Source organism: Oncorhynchus gorbuscha, linkage group LG08 (genome assembly GCF_021184085.1).
Source record: "Oncorhynchus gorbuscha isolate QuinsamMale2020 ecotype Even-year linkage group LG08, OgorEven_v1.0, whole genome shotgun sequence".
NCBI classification, from domain to species: Eukaryota; Metazoa; Chordata; class Actinopteri; order Salmoniformes; family Salmonidae; genus Oncorhynchus; species Oncorhynchus gorbuscha.
In genome coordinates this window covers 21,623,303-21,635,377 of record NC_060180.1, presented here as the reverse complement: position 1 = coordinate 21,635,377, position 12,075 = coordinate 21,623,303, and positions in this window count along the sequence as shown.

Genomic DNA, 12,075 nt, shown 5'->3' with positions numbered 1-12,075 from the left:
GGAAATAGAGATCCAGACACTGTCACTCTCCTCTGTATCAGTAAGGAAATAGAGATCCAGACACTGTCACTCTCCTCTGTATCAGTAAGGAAATAGAGATCCAGACACTGTCACTCTCCTCTGTATCAGTAAGGAAATAGAGATCCAGACACTGTGTCACTCTCCTCTGTATCAGTAAGGAAATAGAGATCCAGACACTGTCACTCTCCTCTGTATCAGTAAGGAAATAGAGATCCAGACACTGTCACTCTCCTCTGTATCAGTAAGGAAATAGAGATCCAGACACTGTCACTCCCCTCTGTATCAGTAAGGAAATAGAGATCCAGACACTGTCACTCTCCTCTGTATCAGTAAGGAAATAGAGATCCAGACACTGTCACTCTCCTCTGTATCAGTAAGGAAATAGAGATCCAGACACTGTCACTCTCCTCTGTATCAGTAAGGAAATAGAGATCCAGACTGTATCAGTAAGGAAATAGAGAACAGACACTGTGTCACTCTCCTCTGTATCAGTAAGGAAATAGAGATCCAGACACTGTGTCACTCTCCTCTGTATCAGTAAGGAAATAGAGATCCAGACACTGTGTCACTCCCCTCTGTATCAGTAATGAAATAGAGATCCAGACACTGTCACTCCCCTCTGTATCAGTAAGGAAATAGAGATCCAGACACTGTCACTCTCCTCTGTATCAGTAAGGAAATAGAGATCCAGACACTGTCACTCTCCTCTGTATCAGTAAGGAAATAGAGATCCAGACACTGTCACTCTCCTCTGTATCAGTAAGGAAATAGAGATCCAGACACTGTCACTCTCCTCTGTATCAGTAAGGAAATAGAGATCCAGACACTGTCACTCTCCTCTGTATCAGTAAGGAAATAGAGATCCAGACACTGTATCAGTAAGGAAATAGAGATCCAGACACTCTCCTCTGTATCAGTAAGGAAATAGAGATCCAGACACTGTCACTCTCCTCTGTATCAGTAAGGAAATAGAGATCCAGACACTGTGTCACTCTCCTCTGTATCAGTAAGGAAATAGAGATCCAGACACTGTCACTCTCCTCTGTATCAGTAAGGAAATAGAGATCCAGACACTGTGTCACTCCCCTCTGTATCAGTAAGGAAATAGAGATCCAGACACTGTGTCACTCCCCTCTGTATCAGTAATGAAATAGAGATCCAGACACTGTGTCACTCTCCTCTGTATCAGTAAGGAAATAGAGATCCAGACACTGTCACTCTCCTCTGTATCAGTAAGGAAATAGAGATCCAGACACTGTGTCACTCCCCTCTGTATCAGTATGGAAATAGAGATCCAGACACTGTCACTCTCCCTTAATATCTGTATCAGTCCCAAGGAAATAGAGATCCAGACACTGTGTCACTCCCCTCTGTATCAGTATGGAAATAGAGATCCAGACACTGTGTCACTCCCTCTGTATCAGTATGGAAATAGAGATCCAGACACTGTGTCACTCCAGACACCTTGCACAGTCCCAGATTTGCAGCTGTCCCTCTGTATCAGTATGGAAATAGAGATCCAGACACTGTCACTCCCCTCTGTATCAGTATGGAAATAGAGATCCAGACACTGTGTCACTCTCCTCTGTATCAGTAAGGAAATAGATCCAGACAGTCACTCTCCTCCAGACACTGTCACTCACTCCCTCTGTATCAGTATGGAAATAGAGATCCAGACACTGTGTCACTCCCTCTGTATCAGTATGGAAATAGAGATCCAGACACTGTGTCACTCCCTCTGTATCAGTATGGAAATAGAGATCCAGACACTGTGTCACTCCCCTCTGTATCAGTATGGAAATAGAGATCCAGACACTGTGTCACTCCCCTCTGTATCAGTAAGGAAATAGAGATCCAGACACTGTGTCACTCCCCTGTATCAGTAATGAAATAGAGATCCAGACACTGTGTCACTCCCCTCTGTATCAGTAAGGAAATAGAGATCCAGACACTGTGTCACTCCCCTCTGTATCAGTAAGGAAATAGAGATCCAGACACTGTGTCACTCTGTATCAGTAAGGAAATAGAGATCCAGACACTGTGTCACTCCCCTCTGTATCAGTAAGGAAATAGAGATCCAGACACTGTGTCACTCCCCTCTGTATCAGTAAGGAATAGAGATCCAGACATGTGTCACTCCCCTCTGTATCAGTAAGAAATAGAGATCCAGACACTGTGTCACTCCCCTCTGTATCAGTAAGGAAATAGAGATCCAGACACTGTGTCACTCCCCTCTGTATCAGTAAGGAAATAGAGATCCAGACACTGTGTCACTCCCCTCTGTATCAGTAAGGAAATAGAGATCCAGACACTGTGTCACTCCCCTCTGTATCAGTAAGGAAATAGAGATCCAGACACTGTGTCACTCCCCTCTGTATCAGTAAGGAAATAGAGTCCAGACACAGTCACCCCCTCTGTATCAGTAAGGAAATAGAGATCCAGACACTGTGTCACTCCCCTCTGTATCAGTAAGGAAATAGAGATCCAGACATTGTCACTCCCCTCTGTATCAGTAAGGAAATAGAGATCCAGACACTGTGTCACTCCCCTCTGTATCAGTAAGGAAATAGAGATCCAGACACTGTGTCACTCCCCTCTGTATCAGTAAGGAAATAGAGATCCAGACACTGTGTCACTCCCCTCTGTATCAGTAAGGAAATAGAGATCCAGACACTGTCACTCCCCTCTGTATCAGTAAGGAAATAGAGATCCAGACACTGTCACTCTCCTCTGTATCAGTAAGGAAATAGAGATCCAGACACTGTGTCACTCCCCTCTGTATCAGTAAGGAAATAGAGATCCAGACACTGTGTCACTCCCCTCTGTATCAGTAAGGAAATAGAGATCCAGACACTGTGTCACTCCCCTCTGTATCAGTAATGAAATAGAGATCCAGACACTGTGTCACTCCCCTCTGTATCAGTAATGAAATAGAGATCCAGACACTGTGTCACTCCCCTCTGTATTAGTAAGGAAATAGAGATCCAGACACTGTGTCACTCCCCTCTGTATCAGTAAGGAAATAGAGATCCAGACACTGTGTCACTCCCCTCTGTATCAGTAAGGAAATAGAGATCCAGACACTGTGTCACTCCCTCTGTATCAGTAAGGAAATAGAGATCCAGACACTGTGTCACTCCCCTCTGTATCAGTAAGGAAATAGAGATCCAGACACTGTCACTCCCCTCTGTATCAGTAAGGAAATAGAGATCCAGACACTGTGTCACTCCCCTCTGTATCAGTAAGGAAATAGAGATCCAGACACTGTGTCACTCCCCTCTGTATCAGTAAGGAAATAGAGATCCAGACACTGTCACTCCCCTCTGTATCAGTAAGGAAATAGAGATCCAGACACTGTGTCACTCCCCTCTGTATCAGTAAGGAAATAGAGATCCAGACACGGTCACTCCCCTCTGTATCAGTAAGGAAATAGAGATCCAGACACTGTGTCACTCCCCTCTGTATCAGTAAGGAAATAGAGATCCAGACACGGTGTCACTCCCCTGTGTATCAGTAAGGAAATAGAGATCCAGACACTGTGTCACTCCCCTGTGTATCAGTAAGGAAATAGAGATCCAGACACCGTGTCACTCTCCTCTGTATCAGTAAGGAAATAGAGATCCAGACACTGTCACTCCCCTGTGTATCAGTAAGGAAATAGAGATCCAGACACCGTGTCACTCCCCTCTGTATCAGTAAGGAAATAGAGATCCAGACACCGTGTCACTCTCCTCTGTATCAGTAAGGAAATAGAGATCCAGACACCGTGTCACTCTCCTCTGTATCAGTAAGGAAATAGAGATCCAGACACCGTGTCACTCCCCTCTGTATCAGTAAGGAAATAGAGATCCAGACACCGTGTCACTCCCCTCTGTATCAGTAAGGAAATAGAGATCCAGACACTGTGTCACTCCCCTCTGTATCAGTAAGGAAATAGAGATCCAGACACTGTCACTCCCCTCTGTATCAGTAAGGAAATAGAGATCCAGACACCGTGTCACTCCCCTCTGTATCAGTAAGGAAATAGAGATCCAGACACCGTGTCACTCCCCTCTGTATCAGTAAGGAAATAGATATCCAGACACCGTGTCACTACCCTCTGTATCAGTAAGGAAAGTAGGATGGGGATATATCCTGAGGTAGCATGGTATTACTAATGAAGCTGATTAATGTCTGTATGATGCATGTGACGTGAATGTATGAACGAAACAGACATTGAATGAGAATCACATGGAAAGGCGGGGCTAAGAGAGTGCTACAATATGTGGAGGTCAGGTGTATGGGAGATTGGGGACTTAAAGTCTGCTGTGTTAGGGCTTATTGGGACGAGAGGGAATCGGAGACCCAGAGTTTTAGTCCCAGGGGTGTGGATGTCCATTGGAGTGTAAAGAGGAACATACCTCAGGAGTAATGAAATGGTTCTATGGACCCATTCAGACAACCAATGACCTCATCTATTAATGAGAAACGGAGGATTGCCTACACTGTGATAATGGGTTTTACAATACAGACTACTGCTGCTTTGGCCTTAGATACACATTGGTGGTACAGAAGGGGGGGGGGTCATCCCTATTTAGCTCCATTTGCATCATACTATTAAAAGGTACACATTATACAATTGAAAATAATTATCCCTTAATATGTAACAAGATAAAGCTCTTAGAATGTGAGAAAATATCTTCCCAGATGATATTTATATTCAGGGTAAGTGGCCAATTGGAAAATTAATGAAGAGCTGTAAATGGAGAGTGATAATTGGATCATTTTTTGCACCATTATCTCTGCTGAAAATCAGTTTGTTGTCCGTTCGGTTCCCCTGGAGTCGTCCATTTCAACCCTGAACAGGCTGAAAAAGGCTGACGTTTCACCCCTGTGATCGGGTTTGTTGGCCAGACACCTTGCACAGTCCCAGATTTGCAGCTGCCTCCCTCCCCTTGTGTCCTGAATCCTGGGCAGAAAACTGCGTGACTCAGAGAATAACCTCTAGCAGGCAGACAACATGGCAGCCTGCCTGCAGCCCCAATACCCGACCAGCCTCCTCCAGCCACCTTTCTCCCTCCTCCCTGCAGCCTCAGTCTCTCCTCGGATTGGCTAAGGGCCAGCGCAGGGCTATTTTTAGAGGAGCTCACTTCTCGTATAACAAGGAGAGAATGCATAGTGGATCAGCTCCTATGGGTAGCTGTGATAGCAGATCGCCCGCCCTACAGGAAGGTGTGGAGTGATACGATGGTCCGAAGAGCAGTGGTCAATACAGATTACAAGACTGTCTGTGAAATATCTCCCTCTTTACACCCTCCCTTCCCCATCATGTGCCATGGCACATGACCATGTTGGGAGTGGCAGCAGGAGGCAAGGCCTATAGACCAGGGCAAGGAGAGTGATGGATGTCCACAATCTCCACATCCACCGCAGGCTGAAATCAAATCAAATGTATTTATATAGCCCTTCGTACATCAGCTGATATCTCCAAGTGCTGTACAGAAACCCAGCCTAAAACCCCAAACAACAAGCAATGCAGGTGTAGAAGCACGGTGGCTAGGAAAAACTCCCTAGAAAGGACTAAACCTAGGAAAAAACCTAGAGCGGAACCAGGCTATGAGGGGTGGCCAGTCCTCTTCTGGCTGTGCTGGGTGGAGATTATAACAGAACATGGCCAAGATGTTCAAATGTTCATAAATGACCAGCATGGCCAAATAATAATAATCACAGTAGGTGTCGGGGGGGGGGGCAGAAAGTCAGCACCTCAGGAGTAAATGTCAGTTGGCTTTTCATAGCCGATAATTAAGAGTATCTCTACCACTCCTGCTGTCTCTAGAGAGTTGAAAACAGCAGGTCTGGGATAGGTAGCACGTCCAGTGAACCGGTCAGGATTCCATAGCCAGAACAGTTGAAACTGGAGCAGCAGCACGGCCAGGTAGACTGGGGACAGCAAGGAGTCATCATGCCAGGTAGTCCTGAGGCATGGTCCTAGGGCTCAGGTCCTCAGAGAGAAAGAGAGAATTAGAGAGCGCATACTTAAATTCACACAGGACACCGGATAAGACAGGAGAAGTACTCCAGATATAACAACCAAAACTGACCATAGCCCCCCGACACAAACTACTGCAGCATAAATACTGGAGGCTGAGACAGGAGGGGTCAGGTGACACTGTGGCCCCATCCGATGATACCCCCAGACAGGGCCAAACAGGAAGGATATAACCCCACCCACTTTGCCAAAGCACAGCCCCCACACCACTAGAGGGATATCTTCAACCACCAACTTACCATCCTGAGACAAGGCCGAGTATAGCCCACAAAGATCTCCACCACGGCACAACCCAAGGGAGGGCGCCAACCCAGACAGGAAGATCCCGTCAGTGACTCAACCCACTCAAGTGACGCATCCCTCCTAGGGACAGCATGAAAGAGCACCAGTAAGCCGGTGACTCAGCCCCTGTAATAGGGTTAGAGGCAGAGAATCCCAGTGGAGAGAGTGGAACCGGCCAGGCAGAGACAGCAAGGGCGGTTCCTTGCTCCAGAGCCTTTCCGTTCACCTTCACACTCCTGGGCCAGACTACACTCAATCATATGACCCACTGAAGAGATGAGTCTTCAGTAAAGACTTAAAGGTTGAGACCGAGTCTGCGTCTCCCACATGGGTAGGCAGACCATTCCATAAAAATGGAGCTCTATTGGAGAAAGCCCTGCCTCCAGCTGTTTGCTTAGAAATTCTAGGATTCTAGCAAGCCCATGTAATGCTTTGTAGGTTAGCAGTAAAACCTTGAAAATCAGCCCTTGCCTTAACAGGAAGCCAGTGTAGGGAGGCTAGCACTGGAGTAATATGATCAAATTTTGGGGTTCTAGTCAGGATTCTAGCAGCCGTATTTAGCACTAACTTAATTTAGTGCTTTATCTGGGAGCTGAAAGGAGCTGAAGTCCTTCATTAGGATTCAGCTTTGGCATAAAGGATGTGTCAGATGACCTACAGACAAAGTCTGCTAAATCTTAAAAAGCTCCAATTCTCCCCACCATGTGGTCGCCTTTTATGTATTTTGTATTCAGTGGAGCATTTCAGATACAGTACAACACCTCTGTGTTGAGAACCACAGCACCCCTACCACGGCCAAAAGCTCTTCACCCCCCGCAGCAACCTGCCCAAGCGCCCCCGCTTCTCCTTCACCCAAATCCAGATAGCTGATGTTCTGAAAGAGCTGCAAAATCTGGACCCCTACAAATGAGCTGGGCTAGACAATCTGGACCCTCTTCCAGTTCTCTTCTGCCAATGAATGGAACGAATTGCAAAAGTTGAGTTTTTACCAAAAAGCAAATTCAGTCTTCCCAGCCTGGTGCAGGTATTCAATTTTGTTTCTGGTGTCCTTTGACAGCTCTTTGGTCTTGGCCATAGTGGAGTTTGGAGTGTGACTGTGAGGTTGTGGACAGGTGTCTTTTATACTAATAACAAGTTCAAACAGGTGCCATTAATACAGGTAACGAGTAGAGGACAGAGGAGCCTCTTAAAGAAGAAGTTACAGGTCTGCGAGAGACAGAAATCTTGCTTGTTTGTAGGTGACCAAATACTTATTTTCCACCATAATTTGCAAATAAATTCATTAAAAACCCTACAATGTTATTTTCTGGATTTTCTTTGTCATAGTTGAAGTGTACCTATGATGAAAATTACAGGCCTCTCATCTTCTTAAGTGGGAGAACACAGTTGGTGGCTGACTAAATACTTTTTTGCCCCACTGTAAGAAATCACGCTACACCCTCCGACGAACAATCAAACAGGCAAAGTGTCAATACAGGACTAAGATCGAATCCTACTACACCGGCTCTGATGATCATCAGATGTGGCAGGGCAGGCAAACTATCACGGATTATAAAGGAAAAGCCAGTCGCAAGCTGCCCAGTGACACAAGCCCACTAGATGAGCTAAATGCCTTCTATGCTCGCTTCGAGGCAAGCAATGAACCATTCATGAGAGCACCAGCTGTTCTGGACGACTGTATGATCATGCTCTCCATAGCCAATGTGAGTAAGAACGGCCCAGTACATCACTGGTGCCGAGCTCCCCGCCATCCAGGACCTCTATACCTGGCGGTGTCAGAGGAAGGGCCTATAAAATGTCTAAGACTCCAGCCACCCAAGTCATAGACTGTTCTCTCTGCTACTACAAGGCAAGCGATATCGATGCACCAAGTCTGGAACCAACAGGACACTGAACAGCTACTATTCCCAAGCCATAAGCCTTCTAAATAGTTAGTCCGGGTAGCTATTCGGTTAACTATTTAGCCATCTGCATTGACCCTTTTTGCACTAACCTTTTTGACTCATCACATACGCTGCTGCTACGGTTTATTATCTGTCACTTTATTCCTAGTTACACCGTGTGTACACAAACTGAGTGTACAAAGCATTAGGAACACTTTCCTAATATTGAGCTGCACCGCCTTTTGCCCTCAGAACAGCCTCAATTCGCAGGGGCATGGACTCTACAAGGTGTCAAAAGCGTTCCACAGGGATGCTGGCCCCTATTGACTCCAATGCTTCCCAAAGCTGTCAAGTTAGATGAACATTCTTTGGGTGGTGGACCATTCTTGATACACATGGGAAACTGTTGAGCTTGAAAAACCCAACAGCATTGTAGTTCTTGACACACTTAAACCGGTGTGCCTGGCACCTACTACCCATACCCGTTCAAAGGCACTTAAATCTCGTCTTGCCCATTCACTCTCTGAGTTGCACACATACACAATCCATGTCTCAAGGCTTAAAAATCCTCCTTTAACCTGTCTCCTCCCCTTCATCTACACTGATTGACGTGGATTTAACAAGTGAGCTCAATAAGGGATCATATCCTTCACCTGGATTCACCTGGTCAGTTTGTCATAGACAGAGCAGGTGTTCCTAATGTTTTGTACACTCAGTGTATCTACATACCTACATTTACATTGTACCCCTGCACATCGACTCGGTACTGGTATCCTGTCTATTTCCGATTGATGATGCATGCTGTGATAAAACTATTTCCCAAGGTGGGATTAATAAAGTAGTACTTTACTCGCACTACATAACCAAGTTATCGTTACTCATTGTGTATCTATTATTACGTGTTTTACTTTTCTATTATTTCTCCATTTTGTTTCTCTCTGCATTGTTGGGAAGGGTCCACAAGTCAGCATTTCAATGTTAGTCGACAACTGTTGTTTACAAAGCATGTGACGAACACAATTTGATTTGATTAAGCTAAAAAAGGTTGCCCTTCAGAGAGGAGAGGGAGGATAGAGCTGTGATACAGTACATCTTAGTGTGACGACCACTGCTTTATCCAAAAACCTGAAGGTGAATGACTGCTGGAGTGCTGCCTGAAAACCTATTGTTAACGTGTCCAAGATAAATAACAAAACATTTGCTACTAACACATCTGCTGTGTAGATTTGTTACTGCCAAGAAGAAGAATGGGGGGGTCAATCATGTAGTTAAAAAGTCCTGTAAAATTTTGCTGTCCGGGTTAGGGTTGGGTTGATGCATTTTGGGTCACTGTTGTCATGAAAACAAAACAGGGGCATGGAGGGTCATCAATACAGGACCCATGCACATGACCTCCCCCTCATTAAATGTCGAGAGAGGACCTATTAGCAAGGGGGTGCTAAATTACACATGGTGGTTGAAGCATGCCACTGTCTGATGTCCTCACCTAGGGTTTACTACAGTACATAGGCATGCACAGTGTTATGGGCCAAGTGTATTGCACATGGAGACTGATACATCCATCCAATGGACTGTATCAGTCCCCTAAGTCGAACAAAACAAAGACTATCAATGAAAGAGTTATGAAAATATGGTGTAAATCCAGTTAAATTATGATCTTGCAGCAGACAAACAGTTGGGCCAGCAGGATATCAATACTGATGCCATTTGGACTAATCATACCCATTTACACTGGAGCTCCCCAGGGGTGTGTGCTCAGTCCCCTCCTGTACTCCCTGTTCACCCATGACTCCATGGCCAGGCACGACTCTAACACCATCATTAAGTTTGCAGACGACACAATAGTGGTAGGCCTAACCACGAACAACGACGAGACCACCTATAGGGAGGTCCGAGACCTGGCCGGGTGGTGCCAGAATAAAAACCTATCCCTCAACTTAACCAAGACTAAGGAGATGATTGTGGACTACAGGAAAAGGAGGATCGAGCACGCCCCCATTTTCATCGACGGGGCTGTAGTGGATCAGGCTGAGAGCGTCAAATTCCTTGGTGTCCACATCAACAACAAACTAGAATGGTCCAAACACACCAAGACAGTCGTGAAGAGGGCCCGACAAAGCCTATTCCCCCTCAAGAAACTAAAAAGATTTGGCACGGGTCCCAAGATCCTCAAAAGGTTCTACAGCTGCAACATCGAGAGCATCCTGACTGGTTGCATCACTGCCTGGTACGGCAATTGCTCAGCCTCCAACCACAAGGCACTACAGAGGGTAGTGCGTACGGCCCAGTACATCACTGGGGCTAAGCTGCCTGCCATCCAGGACCTCTACACCAGGCGGTGTCAGAGGAAGGCCCTAAAAATAGTCAAAGACCCCAGCCACCCCAGTCATAGACTGTTCTCTCTACTACCACATGGCAAGTGGTAGCGTAGTGCCAAGTCTTGGACAAAAAGGCTTCAACAGTTTTTACCCCCAAGTCATAAGACTCCTGAACAGGTAATTAAATGGCCACCCAATCCCTCTTTTTATGCTGCTGCTACTCTCCGTTTATCATATATGCATAGTCACTTTAACTATGCAATAATGTACGTACTACCTCAATTGGGCCGACCAACCAGTGCTCCTGCACATTTGCTAACCGGGCTACCACCCACCACCCGCCAACCCCTCTTTTATGCTACTGCATGTTCATCATATATGCAGTCAGTTTAACCATATCTACATGTACATACTACCTCAATCAGCCTGACTAACAGGTGTCTATAGCCTGCTACTTTTATACCCACGCTACTGCATGTAGCCTGTCTTTTTACTGTTGTTTTATTTCTTTACTAAACCTATTATTCACCTATTACATTTTTTGCACTATTGGTTAGAGCCTGTGAGTAAGCATTTCACTGAAAGGTCTACCTACACTTGTTGTATTCGGCGCACGTGACAAATACATTTTGATTTGATTTATGACTGCACAGGCTCCTAAACAGACCCTCTCACCATTCTCCAATGTTATATCAACACTAATGGATCAACACTAATGGAGTCAACTATAGTCTGTTAACCCCAGCTCCAAGTGCCAGAATCCATAGAGCAATGTTATTGTGGTAGTAATCGGCTAACCACTTCATAGCTGTTACTCAAGGCTCTCCATATCATTCTCCACTCTCTGGCTCCTCTTCAGGCAGTGGGAGAGGACAATCAAAGTGTCCTAATGTCCGTTAACCCCCGAGTCTAAGCCCTGTACAAACCGGGGGGCTTACTGCTATTAGCCAATGGAAACGCAATGAATAATATATTCACTACATGGAACAACAGTCCCCAAAGAAATCTAAAGGAAGTTTGTTCTGAAGCGTCTGTCCTATATCTGAGCGAAATAAGAAATATCAGGAAACTATATATATTTTACATGTATTTATCCCCTTTATTTGTCTTCTCCCACTGCCTTATTTTAGACACTGGTACTGGGTGAGTCTTCAGACGACAGAACGGAGAAAACCATAGTGTCTGTGAGAGCGTAGGCTTCAACAGAGAGTGGTCATAGTTCCTAGGCCAACCTTTCGGACGCTACAGACGTATTTGTGAGAAGAGTGATTTGAGACGTCTCCTGTACTGACAAACGCTGCTCTAGCTCTGCCACCATTAACTGCAGATGTGGAAGTGCGATATCGGCAGATATAATCCTCCCCCTATTTCTCCACCAAATGCCTCCATTCAGGGCAATGATAAGTAAAGTGCCAAATAGCGGGCCTGCTGCCAGTTCGTTCCAGACAGACCCACCATGCAAAGGCTGCTGCTACCACACCTTGCAGATCAGTGCATCGCTGCAGTCCGTCCCATCATGCACCTGTGTATAGTCATACAGTGG